Genomic DNA, 15,438 nt, shown 5'->3' with positions numbered 1-15,438 from the left:
TCAAGACCACAGCGGGGTGGTTTGTGTCTTGTGACCCCACCCTAAAGGGGCTTCCTTTCTCCCCTTATCAAACTCTAAAATGATTTGTGCACTTGCCCCTAACCCCAAAGTGGACCTTCGCCTTTGCCCCTGAGTAAAGATGCCTCAAAAAAGAAATTAATAAAACATCCACCCCATCCCCTCTAAAATCCTCCATAGCTAATCATGAATGACACAATCCAACACTGCTGTTAAATCAAGAAATGCCAAAAAGCCTTCCCCTTTTTGCCTTAGTGTATTTACCTAACAGAATAGTTAGATTAGGGCCCTGTTCTACTGTGCCCAGGCCCTTACGGAAGCCATATTGCAGATTGCTTATATTTGACCGATCCTTCGCCCATTCCTGTAATCTATTTAACAAAACTCGCCCTATGACTTTAACTGTAGAATCCAACAGCGAGATTGGCCTGTAACATGCTGGGTTTGCCCTGTCCCCTTTTTTAAAAATGGGGACCATTATTGATTCAACTCAAGTTGGCAAGAATCCACTCAAACTGCATGCATTAAAAACTAGTGTTAAAATTGGGCCCCATAATGCCATGTTAGATTTAAAAATGTGCACAGGGATTCCATCAGGGCCTGGGGCCTTACCGCCCATACTTGCAGTTATGGCCAAATTCATCTCACTGAGATCAAAGCGTAAGTATTGCTGTTGGTCCTTTAACAATTGATCAGTCTCATTTACCATGAGTGAATCTCATTGTACCTCAGAAAGTGGTTTATTACACAGCATCAAATAATGCTCAATGCACTCTTCCTCACTAATAGCAATCTCTTTGAATGAATAAAAGACATTTCTAGAGGGCATGGTTACCCGGGGGCATCCCAGCGCTATATGCAGGCAACTTTGAGTTCGAGAGGAGTTAAGGGAACGAAAAGGTATTTAGATGCTTGTGAAAAGACAGATAGTTTGGTTCAAGGTGAATCCAGAGGGGTAAGTGATTCCACAGTTTAGCAGCATTATATGCTAAGCGTCGCCCTCCGTTTCATGATTTCCTTATTTTAGGAACTGCTGCCAACTGCTTTTTACCAGATCTAAAGGAGTGATAAGGCTAAATGATAGATCTGATGATCGGTGGACCTTTACCTAATAAGGCTTTGTGGGTGATACACATCGCCGTAAATTGGATTCTTTCTTGAATCGGTAACCAATGGAGCAAAGTAAGCGCAGGTTTGGCTGAAGTGCATTTAGAAGTATTCGTGAGCAGACGTGTCACACATGTTTGCACAATCTGCAGCTTTTTGATGGTGGAAGGTGGGGCTCCTAGTATAGAGCATTTGCGTAATCCAGGCGAGACAAAATTGGTGCCTGGATCAGCAGTCTTCTAGCAGATAAAGGAGGCAAGGGGAGGATCTTTCTTAGCATTCTTAAGATCCCATAACAGCAAGCTGCCACCTTGCATGCTTACCCCTTAAAATCAAGATTGTGATCCACCCACACTCCAAGACTCTTAATTTGGTCTTTGGGGGAGGGAGGAGCACCAAGACAACTAGGCCAGAAGGAGTCTATTCTCCATGTGGAATGATTACCCAGGAGCATCAGCTCTGTCTTAGCTCCATTAAGTGATGCTTAGCATGAGCCTGAGTTGTCCACTTGATTAAGCGACACCAGCAGCTGAATATCTACCACATAGGTGATGATCTGGATACAAAAGGGTGTTACTATTTCCGCCAAGGAACTCAAATAAATGTTAAATAGAGCTGGGCTCAGGGACGAGCTCTGAGGGACCCCACACCTAAGAGGCATTGGCTTCGAGGTAAATCTTTCTTCCAAGACTACAAAGGGTCGATCCTCTAAAAAGGATTGTTGCCACTTCAATGCTGAGCCAGCAACTCCAACATTCCAGAGTCTTTTCATTAGCAGCTGGTGATCAACTGTGTTGAAGGCTGTGCTGAGATCAAGTAAAATGAGTGCAGCACAGCCACCTCCATCCAGAATTTTTCTTAGTTCTTCCACCACTTTCACAAGTGCAGTCTTCGTGCCTTGCTGAGGTCTTAATCGTGTCTGTGTGGGGTGAAGACAATTGTTATTTTCCAGGAAGGTTGAGATTGTGGAGTTTATGTGCTTCTCAGTCACGTTTCCTATTCCTGGTAACAGAGAGATCAGGCGGTAGTTTGCAAGTACCTCGAGGTCAAAGTTGTGTTTTTTTAAAAGGGCTCTAACCATAGTCCGTTTTCAAAGGGGGGGTACTTGTCCCTTTTCTAAAGAAGTGTTGATCACTTCTAAGATCACAGGTGCTACTGTCTAAGAGACTACATTTAAAATACTAGGGGCGGCATCAGTGGGTGCTCCAGATTTCAGTTGGCTCAAAATCCCTCAAAGTGAGATCAAATCCAACAGGGGGATTTCCTCCAGCAGATGTTTACCACAATAGGTAGAAAAATTAAATGGAGGTAAGGTTTGTGGAGCTGTCACTAGAGGAAAAGACTTATAAATCATTTGATCAATAAAAAATTCTGCAATTAAATTGCAGGGTACAGGGATATCAGCAACAATGATGGGGAACGCAGGAGGAGATAAAAGTGATTTAGCAATCTTCAAATTTCCAGAGGGCAATTTGCTGCTAAAATATGATTCTTTTTTAATAATAAAGGGATTTGGCAGCTTTTATTTTCAGTTTATAGATCCTTATTCCATGTCTGTATTTTGTTTTATTAGCAGCTGTAGGACCTTTTCTCCAAATCCTCTCTAGCCTCTTACTAGACTGCCTAAATTCACACAGTTTGGGCATATACCAGAGATTATGATTGACTCCCACTTTAAGAGTGCGTTTCTTTGGCAGAGTAATATCGAGTGATGACTCTAACCATCATTAAATGGAGGTAAGGTTTGCGGAGCTATCGCCAGAGGAAAAGACTTATAAATCATTTGTATTTTATCATTAAAAATTCTGCAATTACATTTCAGCATAAAGGGATATCAGCAATATTGATGGGGGGTGCAGGAGGAGTTAAAAGTGATTTAGCAATCTTACAAATTTCCAGAGGGCAGTTTGCTGTTGAAATGATTCTTTTTTCATAATAAAGGGATTTGGCCGCTTTTATTTCAAGTTTATAAATCCTTATTCCATGTCTGTATTTTGTTTAATTATCAGCTGTAGGATCTTTTCTCCAATTCCTCTCTAGCCTCTTACTGGACTGCCTAAGTTCACACAGTTTGGGTGTATACCAGAGATTATGATTGACTCCCACTTTATTATGAGTGCGTTTCTTTGGCAGAGTAATATCTATTAAGTTTATCTTTGGCAGTTACTGGGTTGATGTCTATAGTGGGGATAGTCGCTAAACGTCTATATATGTAATTCATTCCAATCTCGCCACATTACTGTCTATTAGATCTGAGAAAGGAATCACTCTGTTTTTACCCGTGATATTATATTGACTGTATATTTTGTGTCTCAAATTGATTGTATTTTTCGTGTTTAGAAAGTATTGTTGAATTTATTGTATTTTTCATTGTAATTTCACTCCTAAACAATTTTTTTTAAAATAAACATAGATCTTTTTAACAAATTTTTCTTGCTTGACATTAGATGTTCTCTGCTCTGGAATGACAAACCAAATATAGACATTTAGCTATTATAACTGTCTAGGAAGATACCTACATCGTGTTTCACCCTGTCCTAGAAGTACTTTACTTAGCCAGGGGGTCCTTGTTACCTTAAATATAGTGGGGATAGTGTCTTCCAAAATATTCACCCACAATTTGGTCGACAATTTTGCCCACACGCGTACATGTCAGATGCTTTTCTCAGCCGGAATGGAAGCGTCTTGCACTGTCCTTACAAATGGAATTAGAAAATGGTCAGACCAAGATATTGGAATGGCGTCCTTGAAAGTAGACTAGAGATTTTAGAAAAAATGGGTTCAAGTAGGTGGCCTTTACTGTGGGTGGACCTGCTGACTAATTGTGTGTGTTAGCAGCTTTATCTCTGTCAACCAGGAAGGGTGCATTAACTGCTTTCCAAAAGGCAGAAGAGTCTTTAATTACAGTGGCTTTGTGTAAAACACACCCACTTTCCTCTTTCAAAGCATTTCTCCTTTATTTTATTGCCCACTTGTACTCCTTTCTTGCCTCTCTAATGTCATCCTGATTTTTCACTATTGTATGCAGAGTGTGTTTAAGCTTAGTGTAGGCCTTCGTACATTTAGAATGAAACCACCCTTGCGTTTGGGTGGCTTTTATATTTATTTTCACAAAAAGAGCTTTCCTTATATAGTCAGACATCCCAGAGAAACCTTTGATAATATCCTTATGTGTACTCTTTCATCTAAACAGGCTAAAAACATATAATTGCAAATAAACACAGCCTTTCTCATCAACTCATCAGAGTTTTATTTAGCCCAGCTTAACGCGTACCCATTTTGCCTGGTCAAAGTGATATTCCCTACAGAGTGAGAAGAATTGTCTCTCGTATTCATCTCATGACTATGCACCAAAACACCCATACTTAAAGGTAAATGGTCACTCTAAGAGATCTCATGAGTAAGAAAATCCTTGACCCGTGAGGAATGTCAACTCGCTGTTGAAATAACATTTATAGTAGAAAATGTGCTACGGCCAATACAACTAAAAAGTAGGAAAAATGGAGACTGACTGGGTGCATAAAGTGTTAGCAAATCCTAAGTCAAATAAAAACATGACGTCATTTAATGGATCACCCTACTTTGTGTGCGGAAAGTGGAGAACACTGAAATCTTCATCAAATGAAATACCACCCCCCTTTCTCCGCATATTGACATAGAGAAGAGTTTAAATATCCCCCCAAATATTAAGTAGATATTTGGTTGCAGACTCCTGTAGGTTGTGTAAATGACTGCCTAGACCTCAATATACTGTCAATCAACTCCTGTGGGACATTAATATAGACATTCACTAAAACCATAACACGATTTATCAACAGAAAAGCTAATAATTTAATAGTACCGATCAGCAACAGTCAATGCAATTTTCCCAATATTCACAACGTTTGAAATATATGTACAGAGTTCCCCCTTTGCTGTCACATGGGATGAAGTAACAGCTGGTGTGTGAATGGTTTTATAGCCATTAATATGGATGGGGTCATCTGCCCAGGTTTCCTGAAAACTAACAATGTCAAATTTCCTCACAAAATCAATCCAAATCGGATTAATCACCTTGGTTTTTAAACCAGCTACATTCCAACACACCAACTGGCACTTATCTTTCCTCTTGTTTCCCTCTTTTACCTCCATATTCTTGTCAGTATTAAATACTGTAGGATCTACTTGTGATATGGAGAATATTAGGGGGCAGCAAAAATATTAGGAGATGTAACGATAGCTATTCCTGCATTTGGTGCTGCGACATCAGCAGGTAAAGTGGGGGGCAATATGGGGACAATTTGTGTATTAAGGCATATGGAGTTAGTATTGAATACCTTTAATAATTCTAATGTGGAATATGATTCACAGCCCTTATGAGGTTTTAATCGTGGTATTACCTGTAGAAAAGGGTCACTACTTGTAACAATGTTTTTGATTCTTAGGCAGGGTTTCCATGGGCGGCCGCGCATGCACATTGGTATTCAAGATGGCGGCGACGGCGGCTCGAACGTGCAGAGGGAGCCCCGGGACGCAGCGGACAAGGTAAGTGCCTTTTATTTACTTTTATTTCTGAATTTACAAAAATTAGGTATGTAGGGGATGGCGGGAGGGAGCCGGGTGCCGGGGAACTTCGCTACATCCCACGGAGTGGGTGTAGTGTTGCCTGCTACGCCTACTTTGCAAAGGGCGAAGTAGGCAACACTACACCCACTCCGTGGGCGTAGCGAAGTCCTTCGCCCAGGGTTACAATAAACCAAGGGCTATGAATCACGGCTGGAGGGTCCATGCTTGAATTAATATCATTATAACAGGTAGGTTTATAAAAGTATCCTAAAGGAACTAAATTAATGTTTTGCCGTGAGGTAGGTTCATCTCCAGCCCTACTCAGAATTGTTTGTACAAGTTATGGGGTTTTAAAATGTAATATCACACAATCTCCAGACAAGTTCTTATGCCCTCTCCCTACCCAACCCACTCTTCTAGCCATTTTGAACTCAGCAAAAAGTCTATCAGTTAGACACCTAGCCAAAACATAGGCTTATTTCTTAGAACTTCCCAGGACTCAACCACCCCGCAACGCAATCTTGGAACATTTGTTAGCACCACAATGTACTGTGTTACAGCTGGGGGTGAATCTAAATATGTTGTAAAGGGCTCTAACTCAGGGTAACTGGGGGGTCTAGGCACATTACTACTAGTTGTGCCTGAAATATGCATAGACCCAGTCCAGGACCGGGCAAATTAGTGGACAAGGAGTCTCTGCTTTGGGAATAGGGCCTTCTCAATCTCTATTATGTAAATCCTCCCTTTATTTCAGTTGTTTAGCAAAAGCAGATTTTATTTTGTAGTTTGAATATGTAGCCGTGTGGTGTCATTTGGGTTAACCGGACCACTGCTGTGAATATTAGCTGATTCTAGCACAATAGGCTGACATTTATCCAAACATTTGGATAATACCTCTTCCATTACTCCTAGTCTACTAGTTAGGCTATTTAGGGTTTCTCTAAGATAGTTAGTGCATCCAGTTTGGTTTTTAACTTCACAACTTCACTTTGCGTACTCAAGTTAGAACTGGGTATAGCTTTTTCCCTGCCAACTAACTTATGAGTTGACTGGGGCTTCTTCTTTTTGGTAGCCTTTTTTGTGCTTTGCGGGTGTTACCCTAGCCTTTAACAGGTCTCCCCATCAATGCTGGGGAGGTATCGGGATTTCTAGAACGCTTAGTAGGTGGTTGAGTGTCACACACCTGGTCACTTACGAATATATGTTCCAAAATATTCAGGATACAGCCGTTTGATCTTATCATGCTACCATGCGCCTCAGTGGGCAGGGCAGGTGTCCCTTGTTTGGTATTATCTGAGGAGGAGCCACCACCTGCACCTGCTTTATCTGGGCTCATGGCCTCTTCCACTGATATAATTAGCTATTCAATAGCGCTCATAGCTCCCGTTAAGTAATTTAATAGTGTCAAACAAAGACCCTCTCGCGATTTATATTGCTTTTTGTGCTGGACACTAGGGGCATATTATCAAGCACAGCATTAACATTATCATTGCTTTAGCAGCAAAGAACTACTGCAAAAGTGGCGATAATGGGCTTGATAATACGCCGTAGAGAATTCCCATAGAAACCCATGTTCACACCAGAGCATGGGCTTCTATGGGAATTCACAAGGGCATATTATCAAGCCCATTATCGCCGCTTTATCAGCAGTTTTCTTCCACTAAAGCGGCAATAATGTTAACGTCTTTTCTTGATAATATGCCCCCAGGTGATTTTCTCTTCCCCATTATGACAAATCTTTTTCAGATTGTACTCAAACAACCAGAAGCAGCTGAAACCTTAAATACTTTGTCCAATACTCGACCTTTTAGAATGCTTAAGAAGGTGACATAAAACTATTGTAGTTCAGTTATTTCTTACAATGTTGACAAAGATTTCCAAATCAGTGAAAAGAAAAGATTCTCCCACTTGGTTGGCACAAAGCTTATCGTTAGGTCACTGTACCTCCAGACGAAAATCAAAATCAAAGAGCCGTCGTCCAGCCCGGTGTCATCGGTCTATGACAGACTAATACGGGCCCATCTTGGCCCGGTCATCACCGTGTTTAAATAGCCCGCCTGCAGTGGCCGAGGGTAAAGTGCAGCTATGCTGTGCGTGTCTGGGCTCAAGGTTCAGGGTCCGGTTAAAACTGTGGCTTGGCGATGCAGAGCGTCTCCCGCGTTCCGGTACCTGCTCCGTGTTTAAATAGCCTGCCTCCAGGAGCCAAGGGTAAAGTGCAGCTGTGCTGTGCATGTCCAGGCGAAAGGCTCATGGTCAGGTAAAAACTGTGGCTTGACGATGCAGAGCAGTCTCCCGCGTTGCGGGACCTGCCCCATGTTCGAATAACCCGGCTCCAGGGGCCAAGGGTAAAATGCAGCTGTGCTATGTGTGTCCGGGCTCAAGGCTCAGGGTCCAGTAAAAACTGTGGCTTGATGATGCAGAGCGGTCTCCCTGACTCAATTCATATTGCTCTTAAGGTACGCAGCAAAACTTTTTTCCTAATTAAATCATATCTAAATTTGGTAAGGAAATGTAATGCCTAGATGTTATTTTTGCAGTGCAAACCTAGACAAAAGGTAGGGCAGTGCTGTACAAACTCAAAGATAAGCAAAAAGTCAGTGGGCAATAGCAGAGGAATTCTGGGCTATAGACGGTTAATGCACTGTGTTTGTGCTCAAGTATCTCTTAAATTGAAGAAACTTAGTGGAGTCTTGTCTTGATGGATAAGAATATGTTATTTTAGAACCTGGGTTCATAAATGAAAAAGCCTACTGTCTTACGTTTTTTTTTTTTTAGACATCTTATTTTGCAGTCTTATGTCTAATAGTGTCCTAGCTGTGGGGGTGCCCATTGGTGAATCTTGATCCCATAGTCTCTGGGTAGAACACCAGGTAGGTACAGGATTACAGGAGACAATATGGAACCCTGGGAGACTCAACTACTGGTATGTTTCTGCTGTTCTTTGTTACCTGGAGATGCAAATGTGAACAGGCTGATGTCGCATGCAATTGTAGGAGAACCAGTGAAGGAAGGCAGTAATTCCTATTCAGGACTCCTGGGTACGTATGTGGGTGAGATTGTCTATGATGTGAAAGGTAGCAGTCTCTGTGCTGCAGTTCGATCTGAAGACAGACTAGTAGCCATGCAGGAGATGATTAGCATTGATGTGATCTTGGAGTTCTACATCAAATGTTTTTTTCAATGATCTTGCTTATCAATGGTAGGTGAGTGTTGAGCTGGAAGTGTTATGTTTCATAGGGTACCGCAATATCGGCCTGAGTAGTATCCTGACCTTTCACCTACATTTAACATACCATTACACTACATAACAGGTTTTGGTATTGACCTTTTACCTAGTTAAACGCTGCATAAAATGTTGTGTGTTTTTTTCCCGAAAACTAGCCTCATTAATTATGCATGACATTTCTCAGAATCACAGCATGATTGCCATCTTCTGCAAAATAACTATGTATAAGGGTCATCCCTTCCGTCATCCTCGACTGACGTGACACAGCAATGTAGAATCCCTGAGGGTACCTTTTGGGTATATATACACCATATCTTTGCCATGGCAGGCAGAGGAGAAAGACTTCCATGCTGGCACACTGACGTGAGACGCTGAGGTTACTACATGCAGACACTCCAGCTCGCAGTGGTCTGGAGCATCCTTCAGGCATCCAGGGGCTGGGCAGGGCCCAGGGAGGCAAGCCTTCCCCTGGGCCCAAGCAGCAGCACGCCCCTGGCAGATTCAAGCAGCAAACAAGAAAATTTTCATGGGGTCACAGCCCCTCTTTTATACACCTTTTCCCTTTGTCTTCAGGTGCAGGGTGGGGGGAGAACCAGTCGCAGCTGGTCTTGAAAGACCTGTGTTTACCTCAGCCACCCTTTCCATTCACCAGGCAGGCTAGGGTCATCAGTTGCACCACAGGGGGGGAGCCAGCATTGTGTGGGAAAAGCCCAGCCCTATTCAGGACACAGGTGCAGCCCCTCCGTCACATCAGCATGCTAATCTCTCCATTCACCACCGGGGCAGATGCACACAGACTTCCTGGAGCCAGGCTTGCCAGCCAGCTCCAGCCTATCACACTCCAGCACCCTCATTGCACACGTACAGCCATGTCTAGAAGTGGCACTTCCACACTAGACACATACATGCCACATACATCATTGCGAAGCATTCAATCACACGAGTTTGCACATACCAAACTCGACCATGCACACCTCACGCATCAGGAACTACCAGGGACACAGACATTCCCCATGCATTCCTATGGGAGGGCAGGCCAATCTCACACACGCACTCGCACGCACTTTACACTGCGCCACAGTGTCAAAGTGTGCAAAGACCAGAAATCACTATAATTATTTATTAACACCAGGCAAAAAGTTCAGGGGTGAACCTGCCAGAAGGGCCACGTCCAACATCATTCATTTTGGAAGTGTTCTTTTTCTTTAGTCAGGTTGAAAAAACACGAATAGGAAATTTAGACAGCTAATTTGCAAACAGAAAGCGTGTGCATATCCACAACATTCTGATTTCACATCCCTGTAGCTAAATGTCACAGGATATTTCTCACTAATGCATCTTCCACCCCAAATAAATACCCAATAAAAATTATGAACAATTGCTATTAGACACATAACATTTCAACACCCACACTTTCTTATAATTAACATATGAGAGGAGCTTTAGGTGAACCAGTAAAACTGCAGGGACTTCACCCATTATCACTTACTCTTATTCATTTTTATATGGTAATTGTTCATGGTAAAGGCTTATGCATTCTTCACTTAAATCATTACAGGAGTAGAGCTGACAAGCACAGTCACAAAAGTAATAGCTTTGCGTTGGGTGTGTCATTTCCTCTGAATAATTCCTGATTATCATGAATAATGATGGTAAATGACAGTCTAATAATAACCTGCTGGGCTGCTTCAATCCAGTATTCAGTATATGCAAGGTCAAATGTTTGCATTCCTCTCTGTTATCCACGCTTCATCAAAACAATTAAGAACAATATGCACTGTTACATATTAAAGCACATCAAATGAAAGGCTCTATTGAAATATAGCGCTATAACGTTTAAATATAAGCGACATATTTAAAATGTCATAAAGAGTGTGCGTGTTTCATACATGAATATAACACACAATGCACACGATGAATGAGACTTACATGCTACTTTCCATGAAAAGCTAATGGATGGTACTTTCTGCATGCCTGTGCAATTCCAACACGCCTGTCTTGTGTGGAGATATTGCCACCACCTTATGTGGGACTGGAAATGTAAACCTGTGTAATCCAGTGCAAGATTGTGATATAGTATTCGAAGGCACACTTGCGTGGAAGATGACCCAACCAAGATGGTGGACGATCAGCATGACATGGCTTGATCTAAAGTTTCTCAGATGGAGTAGTGTACTTTCACAGTAATAAAAGATTGTTGTTAGCCGCCATTGCTTTTGACGGCCATTTACCAAACATTTAACATGGTTTTCGAGAACAAACTCGAACAGAGGATGTTTGTTTTTGAAAAACAATGACCCCCTACACCCAAGGAGTTTTCTCCCAGGGAGTTGTGCTAATTACTGTTTTATTTCCTGTCCCTCACAATCAGGTTTATCCTGGTGGTGATTGACAGGAAGAAAGAGGTATCACACCGTTTGCCCTGGAAAGGGCAGATGGTGTAATGTTAACCTCTGAAGTCCCCTACTCAGAAGACGTATGTTTTGTTGATGGAGCTGACAGGGGTCCATGCAATATTACTTGAAAACACAGACACTCTATGGATAGGGAATGGTTTAATGCTCTCAATTAACCTAACATTTATTTTAAAACTTGATTTCTAAAATCTCATTTAAAAAAAGAGAAAGAAACGAAAGGCAACAAACTTAAACAAAAAAATATATAAATATTTAGAAAATGTATTGTATATGTGCAAAAGAACAGTGAATTGTAGTCCAGAGGTGTTTTATATTTGGATATATATGTTAAGTAACAATTTTAACTATGTTTCTCAAGAAACAACCTCAAACTGTTAGAAGGTCACAGTGAAAAATATGCATGTCCTCGAAGTCCATTCTGTATAAACACTAACGGGAACATCATCAATAATTCCACTTGCATGTCAAAAAAGTTAAAATACAAAACTTAACAAGATAGCCACATAACTGTTAACTGCATTATTGGTTATCCTCAGTGGGCCCGATTCACAGAACTAACTTAAGACAAAATCCTAAACTTACTACTTTTGGTATTCACAGAAGTTAGGATTTTGTCTTAAGTTTGTCTTAAGACAAATTTAACACAGACTTAAGACAAAATCCTAACTTAAGTCTGTCTTAAGTCTGTCTTAAGACAAACTTAAGACAAAATCCTAACTTCTGTGAATACCAAAAGTAGTAAGTTTAGGATTTTGTCTTAAGTTAGTTCTGTGAATCGGGCCCCCAGTAATCTATGCCTCATTGCACTGCTGAGCTTGCGAAGGATTTTGTGCACTTCTATTGACCTATCTGATTGTGTCAGAGTCTCTGTGATATGTTTTTCTATTCAAATTATTGCTTTATGTATTCTTATTGAATTAGATTGTTAAAAACACAATGTTTCCTACCTATCGGTTTCCTGTATCATAATTACCTGGACATATCTAGCCTCTTCTCAATATGTGACCTTGGTTTATGCTATGTTTCATAAGTGTAAATAAGGTTGCATTGTGCAAAACATGCTTGCAGATTTTCACCCAGACCGTATTGTGTTGCAATGGAGAAATGACTAGAAAAGAAATAGAACTGAGATTAAGTTACTGTCTGAAGAATCAGTATCAAAATCCTTCATAATTTTAATATATTCAAATCTAAACAAAGACACTGAAAATACATTTTTGAAGAAACTGCATGACAAGGATGCCACTAGTTAGGTTTCATGGGATCCAACAGCAAAATATTTCTGAAATGCTGACTTTAAACTACGTTTATACGAAACATGATACGAAATTTAAACAATGCATGGGGAATTAAACCTCTTTTATACACAGAGCAAGTGAGCTAGTTTTCCTGCTCTCTCAATTGAGATGGTTGGCATTTCCCAAGATAATATGTCAAAAGTCCTGGTGCCATAACCCCCATTTGCAGTTATCCCTGCCCCTTCTTTTAATGCTACCATCATGTGTTGCCTATGATGCAGATACAAACCCTGCACTTGAAGTAATAAGCTGCGAGAGACAAATCTCTACTATCTGCCTCAATTTTGCAACAGACCTTTTCATATGCTTGTGATATAATGTCATAGTAAATATTCCTATGTAGTCCAAAGTAATTATAACCTATTAAATTGAACAGTAGCAAGGGTCTGGTTACTAGCTCGGGAATCCGACCGCCAAAAACCATGGCTGCAGTCTCTAGAAGACCACAGTGCTATTGGTTTCCTGACTGCTGTATTATGAGTTGACCGTGGGTCAGCAGAGGTCTTCCTGGTGGCGGTCAATGGTTTTCCATACATATTGATGCCTGTGTGTGTATTTTGACTGCACATGTGTTGGAGGCGCACATATGCATGATACATGTGGAAAAATACCATCTACCCATTGCCGGAGTCTGGCCCATATGTGGGCAGTCCAGTCAATGGGTATATGGTACAAAACAGACATACCTGGAAAACATGGCAGCCAGCTAGGAGAGGGTCGCGGGTGTCAGGAGCAGCGGCGGTGCGGCGGCGATACCTTAATCCCCTGAACGGGCCGGGAATGAGTGTCTGTAGGTGTGGAGGAGCGGCAGTTTACCGTAGAGGGTGTTTTCTCTGTTGCTTTTCTTTGTTTCGGCAAGCGGGGGAGAACGGCGTCTCCGGCGGTGTATGGCGACTCCGGCAGCGACTGGCTTTCAGATCGCGAAGGAGGTGGAGGCAGAGCCAGGTGTGGACACAGAGCTTATCTGGGATAGAGCAGTGTTTGCGCTCGGCAGAGGCTATCGCTCTGCTTCCAGGATCTTGTTTAGGGTAGGAGGCATTTGTGGAAGAGGCAGGGAGGCCTTAGCTTCTGCCAGAGAAATTAAAGAGAAGCTCCCCCCTGTACTAAGCGTGGAGGACGTCGTACAGGACTTGGGAGGTACAGGGGAATCTGCAGGCATTTTAAACTCAGACTCGTTATCTACAGTAGGTTGGAAGGGGGTCTCGAGGTACGCTTTGAGGAGTGCTGGGAGGGGGGGGCTGAGAAGTTGCTAACAAAGCACAGTGGCCTACCTAAAGCAAGTATTGTGAATGTTTGTGAAATTAAGGCTAAGAACACAGTAAAGAGAACGAGTAAACAGGTTAGCAGGTCTATTAAGCTGGGGAAGGTCGGCTCACTGGGGAGCAGGATCAAGACAAAACCCTCTCTCACCTCATTCTTTAAAGTCGTGCCAAGGACTCTGACACTAAAGGGAGAGTCTTCTTCTAATTTAACTAACACAGCAGTAGCTCCTAAATTCCAATCAGGCTAGCCCAACCACGAACTGCACGTTGGAGGGCAACAGGATTATTGGGCAGGTACTTTTGTCGGACCGGTCTAAGCATTTGAGCCCTAATTGCTTTCAGGTCTTCTCTCTAGCCATGGAGGATGTTGGGCAGGTTCCGCAGGCTCAGGCAGACCCAATTGGCAATACAGAGGATAGTATGGAGCAGCTAGCCCCATCCTTAAATGCAGGCGTCTTAACCCCGGGAGGGATCGTGGGGTTTTCTGAGAACACGAATACCTCGAGTTTCGAGGTAGATGAGGCGGAGAAAAGTAATCAGTTGAGTGGCCACTGTGAGGGAGGGTTTGAGTCAAAACTCGAACCAGCAGATGTTGATCTCCCAGTTATCGCCCTCTTGAAAAAATTAGACATTGACATGCATAAGGGGTTTGAGGTTTCTAAGCTAAATTAGGAAGAAATTAGAGCTGCTTGTTGCCTCTTATAGAAAAAATGTGATGCCCTGAGCTCCTGCACAGATGTTCTAGAGGCAGAAGTTAAGGATCTCAGGGAGACTGTTATGGTCAACCGTAAAGAGTTGGATGCTATTAAGAACAAGGATAGGGAGCATGAAGAGAGAGTAGACCGATTAAAAAATATGCAAAGGAGGAACAACTTGAAGATTTTAAAGCTGCCAGAAGGCAAAGAAGGGGCGGATATTAAGAATTATTTAGTACAGCTCCTCAAAATCGAACTGCACTTAGAGGAGAGCGAGGAGGTTATTCTAAGAGATATTCAGAGAGTGCACCATGATCCCTTCAGGTTGACCTGAACCGCCCAAAAACCTGGGAGGATTTCCTGACCTACGGTCTAAAAAAAAAGATCCTGGCTGCCGCGTTGAAGAAGAAAATCATTGAGGTAGATGGTGCTAAGGTCGAGGTAAGATCAGCTCTGTCACCGGTAACCGCCAATAGGCAATGGGAGTTAGGTAAGCGGATCGAGTCATTGAGGAGGCTGGGAGCTTCGGTTCAACTGAAGTTTCCAGCTCTCCTCAAGGTTATGTGGAATAACAAAATGCACTGATTTCGATTAGTTGAGGAGGCGGATAATTTTTTGGAACAATGTCAGGCGGGAAGTTTGTAATTAAGTTGAGTTAAGCTAATATTATGTCATCGGATTGTTCTCTTCCGGTTTTGTTGCACTTTCTTTTTTATTTTAGTTTAGTGATTAGCCGCACCCAAACGGGCCGCCGCCATGGTTAGTCAGGTTGGGTTTTCCAGGGTGGGGGGGGGACCTTAGGGCGGAGGGGGGGTTGAGTAATGGTAGAGGGGAAGGGTAAGGGTGAGCGCAGGGGGAATGGGAAGGGGG

This window comes from Lissotriton vulgaris, chromosome 9, assembly GCF_964263255.1.
Source record: "Lissotriton vulgaris chromosome 9, aLisVul1.2, whole genome shotgun sequence".
NCBI classification, from domain to species: Eukaryota; Metazoa; Chordata; class Amphibia; order Caudata; family Salamandridae; genus Lissotriton; species Lissotriton vulgaris.
Note: the sequence above shows the minus strand (reverse complement) of the source record.